The 16,006-nt window shown below is 34.4% G+C and overlaps 1 protein-coding gene across 1 annotated transcript in view; it reads right to left on the bottom strand.

Annotated features, from left to right (window-relative positions):
- Window positions 1-16,006, bottom strand: part of LOC121424326 (arrestin domain-containing protein 4-like) — a 46,581-nt gene extending 30,575 nt beyond the window's left edge. Inside the window, exons 1-2 of the mRNA XM_041619965.1 lie at window positions 15,645-16,006; window positions 273-902 (exon numbers count right to left, since the gene is read on the bottom strand). The gene's annotated coding sequence lies outside the window, so the exon portion shown is untranslated. The remainder of the gene's footprint in view (window positions 1-272; window positions 903-15,644) is intronic.

Genomic DNA, 16,006 nt, shown 5'->3' with positions numbered 1-16,006 from the left:
TGTAAATGAGGTCAAAATGGGGATACGAAATGAATTGAAAGGACTTAATCAGCGAATTGCATGTATTCTTCACCATGAAACTTATGAATATATATTTACAATGCGACATTTATTATTATTATGACTATGTCGCATTGTAAAAATTTGGGAGTAAACATTTATTTTCAAACGGTGTAAATAGAATTGAAATATATTCTACCAAATCGTGGGGTATTAGTTAAATGTTATCTTCTAGACATTGCCTGAAAAGGAAGAAAATGCTTAATACTTACATCTCCATTACGATGGATGTACTATGTTGAATAGTATTATGTGATATATGTAAGACCTGTTTGTAAGCGTGTTGAGTAATGCACACTCACTTCAACTTTCCTTGATCCCCAAATGTGTGGCACTGGACGCTAGACGACTTTAATTGCAGCTCCTGTGTGGTAAATAGCGACGTCTAATTAACCTGAAATTAAGCTATACGATATAGCCAACGATATTACCACTCTGATATACTTTTTCATCAGTGAATGCCACTCGGACACATACTCATTAAATTGGAGTTGGATCCGACAGTTCGTTGGATTAAATTTGATGTTATTCAGAAGAATGGCGGGAAAGCCAATGGAGGTTGAATACGGAATATCCAAAGGCTAATTATTCGGGATCACCGCAGTCAATCCTATGAAGAGCGAATACAGTCCGAACGGAGATTCATTCGGAGTTTCATCATCCACAAAGCGCGAAGATGAGGTCATTGCTCATGGCGCCCACACGTGGATTTTGTAAGACTTCTCGTTTCCATGGTGACCATCGTCTTAGCTGGGGATGGATGCGACGCTTCAGGGATCACATGCAGCCAGAGATGAACGTCTTGGGCAAGGTGTTCGGGGCTTAAATGCCTTCTGTCACGTCTGTAAGTCGATGGATATAAAGAAAGACGTGAACATTTATGCCGCAATTACCGGGGCAAATTTTAAAATTCAGTATCAATCTCTTCAGCATTGATGCATTTCTCTGTATTTTCAAATGTAATATGAATATTTATGTATTGCTACAATAACTGATGTGGTGACAAAGTATATTATCATAATACAGCCCATGAGAATTGGAGGGGCTGACCGTAAAGATGTGTATAATTTTGACACATGGATGGTGCTACAGAGGTCGACTGCCCCTTATGATTTTTTGAGTAGTAAAAAAAATCAGAGAGAGAGAGAGAGAGAGAGAGAGATGAGATGAAGAGAAAGAAAACGAGGAAGAAAATAAGGAAAGAGGAAAGAAAAATATTTTTTATTTAAAGAACGACCTGAGTCGTCTAACTCTTTATAAACCCCTGTAATAATTTATTTATTTACTTTTATAAAAATGACGTTAGCTTTAAGTCATCTTGCTCGGCAATTAAAATACATTGGCGTCGTCCGTGCTAATTCTAGAAAGTTAATTAGGCACTTTATGAATTCATTCGGGCACAAATCCACCGAACAGTTTCTTTTTAGTTTCATATGTTCTGCTCTCTAAGCATTATCTCATAATGTAAGCAGTTTCATGCTCGAAACTTAAACATGAATTACACTCGTCTTCGAACATCAAAATTGTAATTAAATTTTTCAGCATCATCACAATCATAACTAACCTCATCATATCATCACCATTACCATCATCAACGTCATAATCATCACCATGAACATCATCACAATTATCATCATAATTGACGCGTCATTATGAGGATCATCGTTAGGTGTGCCTATATCATGGATACTTGATCAACAAGGTTCACAGCAAAAACTGTGGTGTTAACCGGTGTAAATAGAGGACCACACAAGTTATTTTCACCGGTGTTAAATTGGTGATGTCAGTTTTACACGGGGTTTTACACCTATAGATGTTATCACAACACCTATGGTTGTTACATTTACACTCTTTGGTGTTATGTTCAATCTCTAGGGTGCTATTTTAACACCTCAGGGTGTGGTCCTCTATTAACACCAATTGGTGTCAGTTTTAACACCACAGTTTTTACAGTGTTGATCGTTTCAGAATACAACACTACTATACAGCTATCATACCTGCTCGCTTATTAAAAAATTACCATGGTTAGCGATATGAAATGATAAACCCAAAATACAAACAACAGGCTGTTCATGTTCAAACAGATCAATCACCTGTTTACAATGTGGGCTGAACATCCCAGTCTACAGCTATGTAAACACTCTCCAACTTTGCTTAAATTTACATCACGTTGACAAGGTTTAAATCTTCTGTTTTAATCGAAGGCTACACATTAATATGAATGAAGTAGGAGCCGTCTGAAATATTACGTCTTCTAAAGACAAGAATATCGTTTCTGCAATGTTTATAATTAAGGTTTGAAATAATAAAAAGTATCAGAGGTGCACTGTAAAAACTGCGGTGTTAAAACTGACACCAATTGGTGTTAATAGAGGACCACACCCTGAGGTGTTAAAATTACACCCTAGAGATTAAACACAACACCAGTAACAACAAAAGGTGTTGTAATAATACCTATAGGTGTAAAACTAGCACCACCAATTTAACACCGGTGCCAAATAACTGGTGTGGTCCTCTATGTACACCGGTTAACACCACAGGTTTTTGCTGTGTGAAAAGGGGGACGAGCGCCCTGTAACCTTGCACGCATGTTTTCTGTATAGAAATCCTGCCATAACTTAATTTGTGTCCAGGGTTGTCTACTGATCAAATGCAGGCATCGGCTTAACACGCATTTTCACTGCGCAGAGACTACCATATCTTGCATTCTTTAACAATATAATAAATATTACAGTTCATTTCACAAAACAGTAAGTGCTTTTTCGAAAGGGCTACTCCCTGACTAATTTAAGAGTACACCGTACATCACGTCTCGCTTTTATGCGCATAGTGCATTACTGCGTATCGTCAAATAACATTGCCATATCTGCAATATGGAAAAATTTTCCTTGGTTTTTGGTGCGATTTTGAAAGGCAGAAAGTAATTGTGTTGCCATGACAACGCCGATATTCATCAGTATCACCCATGCTTCCAATCTGATTTCAGTGTCGTAGGTGCGTGTACAAAAACAAATGCATTATGATGAAAATAAATATAACTTGTACAAGAACCCTTCTCCTACTAAAAGCAAGTGGCTGGTTCTAAAAGGCGATAAATCCATTCATATTGCTTTCTAAAAAAAAAAACTCTTCACGAGATTCGCACACTCGTCCATGTGGAAAATGGGAACGCCTTTCAAATATCTACAAATTCGCTCTCAAAATTTACATATTCTGCTCAAGCATGTAAAGGGAAGGCCATTTCGCATCAAAGAACCAATAATAATACTTTAGTTTCCTTTGAAACCGGATTCTAGCGCCCTTATGAACCACAAAAAAAGAAACCTCTTAAAATATAAATGAAACCAGGTCATGCTTTATGCCTTTACAACGGTTGAGTGAAATGATCTCGCTCCTATCGTGTAAATAAAATAGTTGGGTGGGAATGACTTGTAGAATGCGCTTCGCAATTCAGTTTAAGTATTCTGTCGTTGCATCTCAAGGCTCAAGCTAATCTATTATTAAATGTATTGATTTCATCAGAAAACATTTTTATTCAAAAATCGAAATCTACTTACAAAACTTGTACAGATGAAAGTGTGTGTGGTTGGATGGTATACTCGAAATGACATGAATGTGACTGTTTTTTTTTCTTCTGCGGGATATACGTCCTCAGGGGAAAATAGTCACATTCGCATAACTATGAAATGTATTTATCAGACCATATTTTGAAAACGGTGGTGCTAACTTTACAACAGTGGGTGTTGTGGGAGGGTCACACCTTTAATTTTACACCAGTGTTTATTTCTTGGTGTTAGTTTCAACACCCCTTTTTTGGTGTTGATGTGACACTTACTGTTCTCTTTGTTATGTCGACCCCCTTCGGTGTTATATTCGAACTCCATATAGTGTTAACACCCGAAGGTGTAACCCTCTCACAACATAGATTGTGACCCTAGTTTCTTTAGAGCACATGCAATCTACTGTAATTTAAAAAAGACAGCTTTAGGGGCACCTGATAGATTTAACATTAAAAATAAAAAGTATCATATCAAAAAGTCAGGTTTCTTGTCCTTTAAACGAAAAGAACCCAATTAACTTGACAATACAACTTAGAAAAATCGTATATCCATGCATTTTACATAGAAACGGTTACACAATCTGACATCTTGTTCCTGGTAGGGATTTAAAACTCTATGTTGATGTGATTGATATTAATAATGGCGAATGCAAACGTTCTTCAGTGTATATCTGTAATGTAAAGTGAACGATTTGTTTTTCCAGTTATTTCGAGAGTGATGGTGACATTTGTGACTGAAGTGGCTTCCTCTCTGGATTATGGTGGTAGATCAAGTACTTACGAGTCTCAGTAGTGTTTCGATTAAACATGTCATGCATGATTTCTAGAATCACGTGACTGATGACAGTGCGTTCTGACATCATGCATTTTATTTTACGTTTGTACAAACTGATGCTACATGTGCAGTCACACCAACGAAAACCGACTTCAAACCGATTGATGGTCTGTTATTGGTAATAACGTAATATATTTGATCAGTTAGGAGTCAGATTTACCGATGTGACTGTCATAAAATAAATGACTGCGATTCGGAAACATTCAGTAATGAAATCGGAATCTCTGCTTTTAACTGGTTATCTACGTGAATATAGATATATATATATATATATATATATATATTATTCTTATCTAATCATAAATGCCTTCACATTTGTACAAATCATTTTCTCTCCATTCAATAGTGCATTATAAAATAGAATCTATAAGCATTAAAAAACACTTCATTCGCTCAATAACATTCAAATATTTCATTTCATTTCATTCAAGTAAAGTTTCACAAATTAATACAGTTCATTCTGATATAGTTTAATAATTACAATAGATATAATATTTTAAGCTTTGAATTCAAAATGGAAGAACAAATTGAAGAATAGCTATTTTGTGAATATGAACATAAGAAATCAAAAAGACATGATGCCCGTATCGGTACTTAACGTGATGATTATATTCTTCTATATGATTTCTTACAAATTATGATATTTTCAATGATTATTCTGTTTCATTTTACTCTTTTTTTTATTCGATCTCTTTTTTTTAAAGGACCCTGCAGGGCGTGGACTTGATCTTTACAATATACCATTCCCTCCTACACCCCTAAAGCTGTTCATCGCAATGCAGTACTCAACAATTCATGATCTTAGTTATATAACCCATCGCAGTACCCCCAGGCCAGCAGACCCAGACCATAATTATCATCGGCAAGACTGTTCATGATAAAATATACTGACCACCTCGTCAATGTAAAAGGTTATGGCTAGCTCAAACCGGTCTCCAAAGTGTTATAGTGTGGAAAAAAGAATCCCTTAACCCACTTTCCACCATAACGCATTTTGTGTCTTTATTACCCCACTCTCTTTCCCGCTATATTCTCCGTTTCCCATTCTCTCTCTCCCCCTCTGTCTATCTCTCTCTCTCTCTCTCTCTCTTTCTCCTCCTTCCCAATTCTCCAGCCTTCTCCCCCCCTGTCTCATGTCCATGCATATTTGATTTTATTTTCTCACATTATTATTAATTTTTTTTACATTTTCTCGTATTATCTGCCTTAATCAAATTTTAATATACACGATAACATTCTTTCTAGATAATTCTTATTTTCATGATTTTCTGGGCCGGCCTTTCACATTTTCAAGACTTCTTTTCTCCCGCGCATCCATATATAGTAGTTTTTATATATTGGCAGTTTTTAGTGGAGCTCCCTCATTTCCATTTATGCTCTATATTATACTGTTGTTGTTTTTACGAAGTAAGAATGCCCTTCTGTAAAATTGTATTTGATTTGTATTGTTTTTTATTACTTTGTATTATTTTTGATTTGATTTTATTGTTTACTTCTGCAATTACATCATTCGTATATAATACATTTTCCATAACATAACAAACATAGTATATTGAGAACTTCTTTTGGCATGAATCATAACTAAATGTACTAAAATTATCATTACAAACAAAACTGATCTCATACCAAATTTGTTAACATTTACAATTTGCAGGAGAAGGATTGTCATCATAAGCAGATTGCTTGAAAAAATGACAACCCCAGGTTAGAACTCATTGATTAATATAATACATTAATACAGCAGAATCGATAAACAGTTCATTTCATGAAAAACAGCAGTAATGTAATTTGAGCAATGAAGATGGAGATGATAAGGATGAAGATGATGGTGAAATGGTGAAGATGAAGGCGATGGAGAGGATGATGGTGATGATGCTTTAATGACACATCGACACAGAAATTTTATTTCAAATATTCTGATATCAACATAGATTTAACGTTTGCCTTAAATGAGTAAAGAGACGTGGATCTTTTTATAGATTCAGGTAGAGAGTTCCACAAATCAGGACCATGGTGTCTTATGGATCTCTGCGCAATAAGCAATTTGGGGTTGATTAAATGGAAATTAGAAGAGTTCCGCGTAGGGTATGAATGGATAGATGTGTTCATAGTATAAAAATTGTGAAATGAAGGTGGGAGCATGTTATTTACGTATTTGAACATAAGCAGTAAGCTTTGAAATGAGTTTATGTCAAAAATAGTTAGAGTCTTTAGTTTATGGAATAATGGATTTGTGTGTGATAAATATTGCGAATTAGTACAAATTCGAATTGCTTTTTTCTGTAATAAGTATATTATATTAATTTTAGTTTTTGCACACGTTGCCCAAACTATATTGCAGTACGATATATACGGCAATATTAATGAATTGTATAGTAGAACGAGTGTAGTATGAGGAATTATGTTTTTCATTTTGTAAAGTACACCTACGTTTCTGGAGATGTTAGTAGTTATACAACGTATATGTTCATTCCAATTTAAATGTTCATCTATTGTGACACCTAAAAACTTTGTTTCTTTTTTCCTTTTGAGTGGAATATTATCTATGCTTATGTCGTATGGAAACTCAGTAATATGTGAACTTGTATGCGTAAAATACATAAAGTTTGTTTTGTCTATATTAAGTGAGAGCCTATTACATTTAAACCATAAAGATAGTTTAGGTAATTCACGATTAAATGTATCTACTAAAGTTTCTAAACTAGTGTTTGAACAAAAAATGTTTGTGTCATCGGCAAATAATACAAATGATAATAAAGGCGTTACAGTAGTCAAATCATTAATATATATAAGGAAAAGTAAGGGGCCAAGGATCGATCCTTGTGGAACTCCGCATTTTATTGACTGAAAGTTAGAAGAAATATTGTTGTGAGTGACATATTGTTTCCTATCAGACAAATAACTCTCAAACCATGATAGTGCGATTCCCCGAATTCCATAATTTTCAAGTTTTTTAAGTAAAATCTGGTGGTCAAGAGTGTCGAATGCTTTGCTTAGGTCCATGAATACTCCTATTATGTGTTCTTTATTTGTCATTGCATTTGTAATTTTATCGTATATTTGTATTAAAGCCTGATCAGTTGAATGCCCTTTCCTGAATCCATATTGGTTTGAATTTAGAAACTGAAAAGTATCTAGGAACTTATAAAGTCTTTTGTAAATAATCTTCTCTAATATTTTGGATATGCTGGGGAGAATAGAAATAGGCCTATAATTTGTTATTTCGTGTGGATTGTCTTTTTTTAAAACAGGATTTACCTTTGCAATTTTTAGGGAATCTGGACATTTACCGGTGCTGATCGACAGATTAAAAATATGACACAATGGAGAGACAATATAATGTATGATCTGCTTAAGAAGGAAAGTACTAATTCTATCATATCCCTGTGATTTGCTGGATTTGAGATTTTTAGTTATTTCAATTATTTCCTGAACATTTGTGGGGTTAAAGAATAGGGAAGAATTGATGGGTGTGGGAAGAAATTTTGCAAAACTTTGGTTTGGTCTGGCAAGGTTGTTAGCCAAAGAGGGTCCTATGTTAACGAAAAAGGAATTAAAGGTATCAGCTACATCATCTAAATTTATTTCAGCAGCATGAACTGTGAAATTGTCTTTAGGTAATACTTTGGGTTTCTTGCCAATCAAATCATTGATTATCTCCCATGTGGCTTTCATGTTTGATTTAACTTTGTTAAGTTTCTGGGAATAAAACAATTTGCGAGAAGCCCGAATTATATTGGTTAGTCTATTTCTATAAGTTTTATATTTATTTTTGTTTTGAATAGAAGGGTTCTTTAAAAATGTCTTGTATAGTTTATTTCGGGTGTGTATGGATCGTAGAATAGCTTTAGTGATCCATGGCATTTTTGCTTTTCTTTTTTTGATAGGTGATAGAGGAAAATTTTTATCGTAATATTTCTGCAATTTTTTGTTAAAATTTGTGTAAGCAATATCTGAATTTGACTCATTAAATACATCTAACCATTCCTCAATTGCAAGATCACTTTTAAACGATTCAATATTGATTGGTGTTTCTTTACTATACATTGTAGATTTAGGTGAATTTTCTTTTGAAATATCATTATCACATAATAAAAAAACCGGTAAATGATCAGCTATATCAGATATTATTAATCCGCTGGAAGTATCTCTGTTTAGTATGTTTGAAAATATGTTGTCGATAAGTGTTGATGAATGGCTATCAATTCTGGTCGGTTGATCTATGTGGGGATAATAACCAAATGAATGCATAGTGTGTAGGAATAAATCGTTTTCATTATTTTGGGATAACAGGTCAATGTTAAAATCACCCATTAAATATATTTGTTTATCTTCTTTTGTTATGGTATGAAGGCATGTTTCAAGCTCTTCGCAAAATAAATTTGCATTGCCATGAGGGGGTCTGTAAACTAACCCAATAATTATATTTTTGCCTTTCGGCTTCATGATTTCTAAGAATAAAGTTTCACTTTGTTTTAATGATATTTCTTTTCTTATTTTAAACTGCAAATGTTCATTGATGTAAAATGCTACACCACCTCCTCTTTGATCTTCACGATCTCGCCTAATAAGATTATAGTTTTGCAAGTTGAATATGTTAGGTGAATTATTATGAAGCCATGTTTCCGTGACACCAATAATGGAGAATTTGAAATTATTTAGAGTAAAGAGTAATGATTCCAATGATTCAAAGTTTTTGTTCAAACTTCGGGCATTAACGTGAAGCAAACTGAATTTGTGTTCTGTGTCTCTAAATTTAGAAGTAAAATCTTCAGTTGAGTAATATTTATTACATGATGCATTGTTTGTATTGAAAATAGAAAAAATGTCTATGTCATTACTCGTGAAGAAAAAATGATATTACCAAGATTTTAAGATCGAAGATATGATAACTGGTTTGTATGTAAATTTTCTGTGCCGTAACAGTATGATGACGGTGATAATGGTGATGATGATGGTGGTGGTGATGATGATGATGATGATGATGGTGGTGGTGATGATGATGATGATGATGATGGTGGTGGTGATGATGATGACAATGATAGCAAATCATACGGGAGGTCAATGAAGTCATAACCTGCGAGCATCTGGCCACCTTTACGTTAACAGAAAGTAGAACCAGAATTGTTGTAATCACAAAAGTGAATAAAGAAATGAAACCTGTCTAAATAATTCTATAAAAATTTCTCGACAAACCTTGGTCAAAGAACCAAACATAAATTAAAAAGAATAGTAAAAATCGGAATACATGCAGTGTAAAATTGCGGGTAACAGATCGATTAAATTCAATACAGGTATTAAAGAGCATTTCTTGTTGGATTACAATTAACGAAATTAAGCAAACATGTGGTGAGAATCAAGGCTAGTACAATGCCTTTGAGAAAAATGGATACAGAGACAGTTATATACTAAAATGATTTAAAATAAATACCACTGAGCATGTACTTGCAAGATATTGACAGCAAAAAGTATTTAAAGGCTCCTTCGTATATTGAAAATAAATTAGACAAACTGTTTTTTCCTACATTACAATACCTGTAAACGGTTCGATTGACTTTACCTGTGTTGTAATGTTAAATTTTGTTATGTATTAATTTAATAGATTGCAATATCACCAAAGGTAAAAATAAAGCAGGCATCAAGCCGTCCAGAATGCAAAGAGTGTTAGTAATGGTGAACTTGGCAGCAATCGATTGCTGGTAATCAAATAGTAAGCCATTAATCTTGAAAGTTATTTTCTCAAGTGTGAATTCCAGCAATCGATTGTAAGTATTTCTTTAGCCATTACATATTTTGAATCATTATGTACTTTAATGAATGAAAAAATGTTGTCCATTCAATACAAAATGGTTGAGAAATTCACCATGAGTCGAAACCCATACATGGCAACATTACAAACATGTAATTGTAATTATGTTCTGAATGGAAATGAAATAAAAGAATTGAATTGAATATAGTTTGCTCTTCACCTCTTCCCCGTCCGTCCCCTCTCTTTCCACTACTCTCTCTTATCCCACTCTCTTTTCCTTTCATTCTCTCCCTCATCCCTCTCATTTGTTCAAGGACATGAATGCTCGATGTTCTGCAAGGTCTACAGAAGCGTTCAAAATACAATTACCGCTATGACTGTCTTCTGCCCAGTATCTGAATTAATTAAAACCACCAAGAGAAAAATATGTAAATGTAGAATCCTTTCCTTTAAAATATGATAAACGTTATGAATCACATTTCGTTATACTAGTGCACTTAGATGGATTTGATTTCGATTTTATTCCAATCGTTCGCTCAATGTCGCCAGTTATTCGTCAAAACCGATAACGATCAATTATCCTACCTAGATGCTCCAACCGACGCAAATAATATATGCTTCCCCATCAGATATAATGTAATAACCTTTCCCCTACATAGCATGAGAACATGCGAGTCGATACTGTATCGATATCATGATTAAATACAAATCGATATTGTTTGTATTCATTTTGTCCACAAGAAGTTGATCTACTTCTTTGCTACTCGAATACCACGTAGCCCACATGGGGAAAACCCATTCGGGATACTATCAGTTGATTTCATTGCCGCTCTGTTTCTGTTTCTGTTTTTTGTAACTCCCGTATGAACTCGGCAGGACAGCATTTTGCTGGTAAACGCCAAGCTGGTATAGTACCAATTACCTATGAAACCTTTTACATCCAGGTTAATCAGTCACAGTGGCTGACGTTATAGACGACATACATCACTCTCGGGCCTTTTTATCAAAGTGGAGACAATGGCAGAGTTGGGATTCGAACTCACAACCTTGCGATTATGAGTCCAATGCTCTAACCACTGGACCACACGACCCAGACCTTGTCTACACTGCACGTAGTCCGACGGCCCACTTAGGCTCATCCTCACTTATTGATTGTGTACATGTGCTTTATCAATAAAAACAGTTTTGAAACAAAAACAACGCCAATTTGGTCTAACTTCCACTTCGTCTAGTAATCAGTTTACTTTCATTATCAAATGACAATAATGTTTAAAAAAAACAGTTCGTCTAGCCATATACATGATTTACAACAAGTGGTATCAGATTAAGTGGATAGTTGATGGAATTGGTATAACCTTCCTGGAAATTAGCAAAATGACAAATGGACTGAATAGACCAAAATTTTAATGTTTAGTGGACGAACTGGTTGTAAATGAATGAGCATTAGATCATGTGAGTTGAGACCAAATAGAGTAGACGAACTGGTAATTTACCCACTTACGTACATCAATACAGTCGGTAAGTGCTCTTAAAAACAGCTCTCCTAGGATGTAACAATGATCCCCTAATGGTATATAGTTTCAAGTTTGTTGTTCGGGTAAGAAAAAAACCCAGGGGTGGTATTCTGAAAACGTTCTTATCTTTGTTCTTATCTTTTATCTTATCTCACTGAGATAAGAAGACGCTAAAATCATTGCAAATCGGTATTCTGAAAATCTTCTTAACGCGTTCTTATCTTTGTAAGGACTGCCTTCTTCTTATCTTCAACACGCCCATTTATAGGATATTACCAATCAAAATGCGCGTTTATATTGGCAGTTTAACCAATAGAAGCGTACCTTATGTGAAGAGAATATCATGGGCGCTGCGCGTACACTGTTTCTGGCGCATTGCGCGAAATAGGCATTTTATACGCAATGACTGATTTTATTATTTCGAGACGTCCACGTGCACAAAATAAAGAAAAACGTAAATAAAGCAGGTACGAATAAAGAATTAAAAAATGAAGAAAGAAAGTAAGTAAATATTAAAGTAAGAAGACAGAAAAGGGTCAGAATGAAGCAGAAAAAAGATGAAAGGAACAAAGCAGAAAATAATGAAAAATAAAGAGTAAACGAAAGAAAGCAAGCAAAAAGGACTTAAAAATAAAAAAGAACGAAAAATAGAATAAATAAAAGAAGGAACAGGATGAAAGAAATAAAACAATCATCAATGATAAAGTGAAGGAACAAAAAGAAAAAGAAAAGAAAGAAACTAAAAGGAACACACACACACAAAAGAAAAAGGTCAAACTAAAAAGATTAAAAAAAGTAACATGGAACCGAAAAAGAAAATAGTCTAAAAACGAATAAAAGAAAGTTAGAAAGAAAAAAAGAAGGAGAAAAAGGGAATAAAATGTAAAAAGTGAAGGAAGAGAAAAAAGGGAAATGAAACAAAGAAATAAAATTGAGAGAGAAAAAATGAAAGGAAAATTAACGCAAACATGAAGACTACAAAAAGATAAAGGAAAGAAAGGTAAATTCAAAGAAAGAAAGAAAGAAAGAAAGAAAGAAAGAAAAAAAGAGAAAAAAAACGAAAAGGAAAAATAAAGAGTTAAGAGAAGAAAGACAGAGAGAAGAAACAAAGTAAAGAAAAAGGGTAAATAAAGAATGAACGAAAAAAGAATGAGCGACGAAATAAAGAAAAAAAAAGAAAGTAAAAAAGACACAAAAATTTCAGAAAGCAGAAATAAAATAAATTTAGAAAGAAAAATTAAGAATTATTAAAGGGAAGGAAGCAAAAGGGGGAAAATAAAATGAATGATTAAAAAAAGGAAAAGCATATATAAAAACGAAAGAATTGAAGAAAAAATAAGGAAGAAAAATAAAAAGATTACAAAAAAGTGAAGGAAGAAAGAAACAAAAAGGAAAAGCATATATAAAAACGAAAGAATGGACGAAAAAATAAGGAAGAAAAATAGAAAGATGACAAAAAAAGTGAAGGAAGAAAGAAAATGAAGAGAAAAGGGGGAAAATAAGAAATAAATACTCAGTAGCTAAAAGAAATAAGAAAGGGATAAAACGAAAAGGGAAAATAAAAATGGAAGAAAGATGAAGTATAAATGAAACAAAGCAAAAGAAAAAAATTAAAAGATTTAAACAGAACAAAAGAAAAGATATAAATGAAGAATGAAATAAAAGAAGAAAGACATGTAGATAGAAAGGAAGAAAGACAGACAAATAGAAAGGAAGAAAAAAGAAAAAGGGATAGAAAAAATAGACGGGCAAAATAAAGGGTGAATGAAAGAAATGGTGGGAGTAATACTTGTGGGTACTTATTACTACTAGTGGCCATCGATTTTGAGCAAGAAAAAAACGCAGACATCGTGAGATGTGATAACCCTCTAGCTATCTTAAATATTATCTTAAATACTGTGAAAGATAAGAAAGAAAAAAGATAAGAACGTTTTCAGAATACCACTTATCTTGATTTTGTTCTTATCTTTTTAGCGCACTTTTAATATATGCGCGAGTGGTAAATTTACGCGCTCAGCATTGGGGGTGGAGAGCAAGATAAGAACAAAGATAAGAACAAAAGATAAGAAAAAGATAAGAACGTTTTCAGAATACCAATTTAAGAAAGTGACGTAGATAAGAACAAAATTAAGATAAGAACGTTTTCAGAAAACCGCCCCAGACATTCAGCGCGATTAGGCATGTTGGTTGTCTACAACATAAACATGGCGCCTGGATCGTTCTTCATCACCCTCCGGATAATCTACATTATCCTTATCCTAAAGGGAAAAGTTATTTTTGCAAGAACCTAAGAACTTAATTGATGGCAGAATAATAACAATGTCTACGCAAGGAGTGACGTCGTTGCAAGTGGTCGGCCATGTGCCGAATCTTCTTTAAACAAGTATTATAAAGCAAATGTGCAGGGACGTCAGTTTCTCGTAACCTGGATTGGGAATTTGTGACGTCATCCCTGATACTTTTTCTTTAAAATAGGGGGTGGGGGTACAATAGTAGCGTGTTGACCTCGCGACGAATTTCTATTTAAAAAAATTAAGGAAAGAAAAATGTGCATTTTTTAAATATGAAAATATACAATTTGCAAATATGACGACGACTTTTTATTTGCAGTGAGAGGTTGAAATATCATTGTCCAAGGGTATTTTTTCAATTCCATGTTTTAATACGAGCGTAGCGTCCGAGCAAGAAACTTTGCTCTTGTGCGGCAGTTGAAAATATACGGAGGTAAAATAAAATTAAGCATTTTGGGGGGTGTGTGTGTGTGGGGGGGGGGGTCGAAATCCAAGAGGAAAAGGGGTGTGTCTTCCTGGCCTGCACAGTGGTCGCCGCCCTTGGACATTAGTTTCGAGTTATGAACTTCCAATTCTATGCGGCTATCACATCGTGATCGAGTATAGCGCAAATATAACTAAAGTGAATTAAAAAAAAACGAGATTTTTTTATATTACACGACTGATGATGATGAGGATGATGATGATGATAGCCTAATGATACTAAACATTATTTTACATGTTTATATTAATTCGAACACCAATAACATATAACGATACCGATTACAGCAGCAACAACGGTTACAACACAGCAAAAACTGTGGTGTTAACCGGTGTACATAGGTGTCAGTTTTAACACCGCAGTTTTTACAGGGATTTGATAAAAATAATAATACTTCTAATAATAAATATGCTTATCATTGAATATGATTGTAGGTGGGCGGATGCCTCCCAAATAAAGTTAATATGACGCGTTATAACAATATTTGGGTGACGCTCGCCTCTTTCCTCGTTTGATAAAATACTCATGCTTCATGAATCATCCAAAGCATGCTTTAATTGAAAGAATAGAATGTAAACTGGAGACACCCTAATCATGAAAAGGGCGGGTTTTTTTGGAAGTGATGAATAAGTGAGTACATGAAGGGATTATGCGCATTATCAATGGAATGCTGGTTCGACCAACTTTTGGGCTCATTTTTGCCTAATCCTTGCTCTATATTTAGCCCTCATACAGATTACTAGCACCACGTTAATCAGATTCAAATAATGTTTTCCACCCCAAGGGAACATTCCCCACGAAGTGTTACAAAATGTGAGTACAAGTGTTTGAGAGATTTGAAGTGTAAACATACAATGTAAAATGGTTTTTAGAGCAAGACCAGTGAGTGCTCTGTATCACACCCTAAGATGTTAAAATACACAAATGAGTTTTAACATAAAATCAAATAGTGTTAAAATGATAAACATAACGAGTTACAATAACACCAAGAGGAGTTGCACTATCGCCATGTAGGTATACACTGGTGTAAAATGATTGGTGTTGTCATTTACAAACACCGGAGGGCTAATAGTGTAGTTCAAAAGTAACACCTCTATTTTTGAAGTGTATTGACGTCGTCAACACGTTCATATCTACCGGAGATAATATACTCACCGGCTTGCTTTAACAATCAACAACTTAATATCCGTTGACCGCAAAGGCTTGATGTGATCAATCGAGTTTCGCTGCAATCAACACGCCGTATTTTCCCCGTACCTTGCACTCACTGATGCAATCACCTCTTTTTAAACGATCGAGAAGCGATGTCAGGGTATGATTCTCCGCAATATACAGGGGTATAATTGTTAATAAATACCTCGACCTGAGCATAAAAGAATGGAAAATCACCAAATATAACTAACGGCCGAAAGAAAGGCGGGATACGGCTCCTTGATACCACTTAAGCCGGATGTGGAGATGATTTATAGCCCACCTCACTACTGATTCGTATATTTTGCAAGAATGAGAGTTTCGTT

The sequence above is a fragment of the Lytechinus variegatus genome, chromosome 11 (assembly GCF_018143015.1).
Source record: "Lytechinus variegatus isolate NC3 chromosome 11, Lvar_3.0, whole genome shotgun sequence".
In the NCBI taxonomy this organism is placed as follows: Eukaryota; Metazoa; Echinodermata; class Echinoidea; order Temnopleuroida; family Toxopneustidae; genus Lytechinus; species Lytechinus variegatus.
Note: the sequence above shows the minus strand (reverse complement) of the source record. Positions and strands in the feature narration are given on the sequence as shown.